Here is a 5,460-nt window from a genome sequence, read left to right on the forward strand (position 1 = left end):
GTTCCACTAAAATTTTGGACGGATCAAAAAAATAGAGTGATTATAGTGGGCAAATAACAGAATAGAAGGAAGTGGAGAGTGAGGAGTAAAAGAAAATCTATGAAGGGACAGAGGGGCACTGAAATAAAGGTTTTATGATATGAATGCCATAGAAAATATACTTGGGCATGCCCAAGTTATAAGGACTAGCTTTCCGAGAAACTCCAAACTGAAGGGCTTTTAAATTTCTCCATCCATAAAGAAAGGTTAATCTTATTTTATGCCTTGGTGGAAAATTGATACACTTGATTTTTCTGTACTTAGAGTTCTAAATTTAGGACTTCTGCAAGAACTATGATGAATTTCTGAAGTTAAATTGGAATCATAATTTAGTTTTCCTGTCTCATCATCATAATTTTTGACCTCTAGACTAGTAGTGACTAAGTAAAAGTATATTAGAAACACCCATGTGCCAGGAACCAACACTTTGAACACAATTCCTTCAGAGTTGCTTTTCTACTCTAAGCTAACACATTTTAATACCTTTCCCTCTAGACATGGTCTGTCAACCACATTGAATGACATTCCAAAGATAAAAGCATCACTTCTTTGGCAAAAATAAACACATAAAGATTTGTAAAACATCCTGTTTGCAAGTAGAAAGATTTGAAAACATCCTTTTATTGTATGTTTAATTAATCAATCTATATTATTTAAACAGTATGCTCTCTACTCTATAAAGAGAGACCAAAGCAGTGTTAGAAGTATGGAGTAACAATTATTGTCATTATAGCAGCAGAGATTTTTTTTCATAATTTCCAGTTACTGGAGATAAAGGATATAAATGCCATATTATTTCCATTTAAAAAATACTTTTAAAGTTTTCCATTTAAAAATATATTTTCTATTTGTTGAAGAAGTGAACAATTTAAATTAATTCTAATACTGTCATTATTTATTACAGTTTCATTTCAAATGTAAGGAATAATGTGTGAAGATCGTGATGATTTTGCTTTCCTGGAGACCATAACCTGCGAAGTGAGAATAGATGAGACATATGCTCATTTGAAGAAGAAATCAAAAGAGCAGAGAACATGACTGAAGCATCAGCAATTTATCTCTTGCAAAAGTTCTCATTTTATTATTTATTATTTATGTTTTAATATAATGAAACTTTTACATACTTATGATGTGAAAGTAACCAAGCTTAGTATTTCAGGAGATAGGGGAATGAAGAAAATATAATCCCTGTCTTCAAAAGTGGTACAATCTAAAAGAGAAATCAATGCCATGTTTACAAATAAGCATTTTTTTCTTACTTAATTGCTTTAAGTCAAATGTCTATACATGTGAAATAACATAAATATTATAGATAACTTTAGACACAGCCTTTTAGTAATTTTTGGTACAGAGTCTGATTTCCTAACTTATCTTGCCCAAGAATAGAAACCAACACCATAATTTTACTTGTAATAACTGAGCAGGCTATTTTTAGCTACTAAAAATCTAGTAAAGAAGCTATAAATCAAGTTGTTTCTCAAGGGAGAGGTTTTCTTTTCTATTTTTTTTTTCCACAACTGTGGCTCTTTATTTCAGATTGAACATCCTACAATCAGATAAGACAGGATAAAGTTTGGCCGCCTTTCACAGAGTCTAGAGAATATTCTCAGACCAATAAACTCTTTGTATCAGAGTTTCCAGATGGTAGTGGATAATAATTTTTTTTTCCTGTGATATATGCATGTGTTTTTAAAAACATCGCTAAAAATACATTAAAATCAAAACTCATTTTCTGAGTCTGTATAAAGGAAATAATTTCTAATTAGTAATATTATTTTAGTTTTTAAACATTAAGACATCAGGTAAGGTTCTTAAGGTATATTAGGTATTCCAAAAATGTTAGTTTTCTTTTATCCCTATGATATGTACAAAACCTGCTGTATAAATAGGTCTTATTTTGTTATAGTTCATGTTATCATACTTTTGGGAGTTGTCTTAAAAATATACACTTTTGTTAAAGGGACACTGGACAAAATATGAATGTTTCAGTGCAAAGTCATACCGCTACTGAAGACACAAATATAACTGTATTTTTTATTGACAGTAAAATACTAAGATAGTCATCAAGTTTAAAGCTACGAAGATAATTGGTAATATGGTTTCAAAGTCAATGATTAAATATCTGGCTCAAATCATTACTAAGCAGGCTGTAGATACATGCCACATAAAAGCTAGATACTTTGGTTTGTCCAGTTTCCATGCTCAGTAGAAACATAACATTAGCATTTTATAGTCCAATAAAAAAAATCCCAAAGTATTAGTATTGCTATAATTTTTAAAATGATTTTGGATAAAAAGGGCAATCTTCATGCAGAAATGCACTTTTAGTAGTCAGAGAATTAACAAGGGAAAAACTTTGAAAGCAAAAACAGAATTAGGGTAACAATGAGTTAAATATGATAAAGAGATGTCCCATATCTCTCTCCTTGAAACAACAATAAGCTGAACACCTAAAACTCGACAAAAAACACCCAACCTGCACACAAGCAAGACTGAGTGTGGGATCTGCACATAAGAGCTAGCAAAGGTTAGAACCCTGGGAGATGGGTGATAGACTGGGAGAAACAAAGAAATTCTCTCTTGCAGCTGGAGCTCCCTGTAGGAAGGGCGAAGGGGAGAAAGCGTGGTGGGTTCCATGAAGAACTCTGCCAGGTAGAGCTGTGAGCTCCATGCAGCCTAAGGTAGTGCCCAGGCTTCAGGGCAGACAGCAGAAAAGTGAGAATGACAGAGAAACAGGATGGAAGAGAAACAACAGTTAATTTTTGCCAGTCTTGGTAGCAAAACGTGAGGGTGAGCTGCAGCCCAAATCACCCAACTCATAGGGCCCCTCCTCCTATATCCTCTGAGACTAAGCAAAACAGAGCACCAAGAGAATCAGAGTAAATGCTACTGAAACTGTTGCTAACAGTGAAAGGGACTGAGACTGAGGGTAGCGAGTGCAATTAAACATAAACAAGGGGAAAAAAGCATTATTAAGACTTTAGATAAATCAGAGAAGCAAGAGGCTTAGACACCACCTACTAGAAACCAAAAGAAAAAAAAAAGCCTTCTTTGTAACAAAATAGAGAGACCATTATGTAACTATGTAACATAACTTATTTCTAGGAAAAATAAAAAAGCAGAATACACTTCCATTAATACCCAGGCAGAGAAATAGTCCATTAAACACTATGAACAACCAAAGTGACAAGGCATCTCAGAAAGAAAGAAAAAAACTCTAGAAAATAAGCTTAAAGACACAGAAATATGTGATGTAAATGACAGAGAATTCAGGATTGTACTTCTGAAAAACCTCAATGAGATCCAAAACAATTCATAATAAAAATTTCAGAAATTGAAAAAAACAAGATGAGAAGAATGAATTCTTTAGCAAGGAGATTTAAACCCTCAAAAAGGACCAAATAGAGATTCTGGAGATGAAGAAGACACTGAAGCAATGAAAAATGAAATAGCAAGCATGGGAAATAGAGTTGATCAGTGATATCGAATACAAGAATCTAGAAATAAATCAGAAAGAAAAAGAAAATAATCAAAGAATGAAAAATAATGAAAGAGAAATACAAGAACTAGCTGATACCATCAAGAGAGGAAATATAAAAATAATGGGCATTCTCGAAAGAGAGGAAAAGGAACAGGGATTAGAAAGCATTTTCAGACAAGTAGTTAATGAGAATGTCCCAAATATAAAGAATGAGCTGAGTTTGGCATTCAAGGTCAACAGAACACCCAATTATCTCAACTCCAGAAGGCCTTCACCAAGACACATTGTATTAAAATTATCAAAAATCAGTGACAAGGAGAATTCTCAAGGCAGCCAGTTTTATTTGGTTCTTTTTGAGAGTTTCAATCTCCTTGCTAAAGAATTCATTCTGCTCATCTAGTGTTCTTTCAATTCCTGATATTGTTGTTATGAATTGTTTTGGATCTCACTGATTTTTTTCAGAAGTACCATCCTGAATTCTTTATAATTTAAATCGCATATTTCTTTGCCGTTAAGCTTATTTTCTGGAGATTTTTCTCTTTCTGAGATGCCTGGTCGCCTTGGTTGTTCATGGTGTTTAATGGGCTATATTTCTGCCTGGGCACTAATGGATGTGTATTCTGCTTTTCTTCCCAGAAAGATTTATTATATAAAGTTCTTTCTTTAGCCTGTTACAAATAAGGCTTTTTTTGTTTTGGTTTCTAGTAGGTGGTGTCTAATCCTCTTGAATACCTGCTTTATATAAAGTCATAATAATGCCTTTTTTTTCTTATCGATGTTTAATCACACTCGCTACTGTCAGTCTCATTCTCCGTCAGTATTAGTTTCACTAACATTTGTTCTGATTCACCTGGGGCTCCAGGGCATTTGCTCTGGAAAGATATTGGGAGAAGGGTACTCTGGATTGGAGAATGGAGACTGCAACGCAGCATCATGTTTTGCAACCATGGCTGGTAATAATCAACTGTTTTTCCTCTGCTGTCCCCATTTCTTTGCTTTCTGTCCTGATGCCTGGGCACTGCCATTGGTTGTGTGGAGCTCATATCTCTCCCAGGCAGGGTCATTCAGGGAACTTGCTGCACCTTCTCTCCTTCTTTCCTTCTGTAGGGAGCTCCGGGTGTGAGAGGCAGCTTTCATGTTCCTCCCAGTCTATTGCCTGACTCCCGGGGTTCTGACCTAGGGTAGCTCTTATGTGCAGATTCCACGCTCAGATGTGCTGGTGTGCAGTTTGGGTGTTTCTTGTTGAGTTTTAGATATTCAGCTTATTGTTGTTTCAAGGGGAGATATATGGGAACATCTCTCACTCTGCCATGTTTCTGACATCACTACTGTTTGTAGATTTTGATAGTGATGACAGGCATATAGGTAACCATTTTATCAAGTTTTTTGGTGAATTTTATCTTTATTATGTTTTCTGTACAACTGTACCTAGATACACAATTGAACATTTCTTATTCTTTTGGCCCAGATTGCTTTGTCGAGTCTGGAGTCAATGAGAATATCTGGAGTTCTCTTTTCCTTTATGGAAAATTTCTGGATCCCTTTGAGTGCCCAAATGCCATGCTTCTTGAAACCCACTCCATGAATGCACATTGGACTGTAGATGGTGTATTCTCTGGTCATTACCTTGTTAATGATAGAATGACCCTTCTTTTTGACATGCTTCCTTGTGGAGACATTGGGCTCAGCCCAAGTTGGACAAGAATGCTGTATGGTATTTTCTGCTAAATTTCATTTGCTAATATTTTGTTGAGGATTTTTGCATCTACATTCATCTGGGATATCAACCTATAATTTTTTCATAATGTCTTTGTCTGGTTTTGGAATCAGGATAATGGTGGTCTTATAAAATAAACTTGGGAACCTTCCATCCTCTTGATTTTTTACTGCATAGCCATAAAAAATGACAAAATACTGATATTTGGGACAACATGTATGGA

The sequence above is a fragment of the Pteropus vampyrus genome, unplaced genomic scaffold (assembly GCF_000151845.1).
Source record: "Pteropus vampyrus isolate Shadow unplaced genomic scaffold, Pvam_2.0 Scaffold581, whole genome shotgun sequence".
NCBI lineage: Eukaryota > Metazoa > Chordata > Mammalia > Chiroptera > Pteropodidae > Pteropus > Pteropus vampyrus.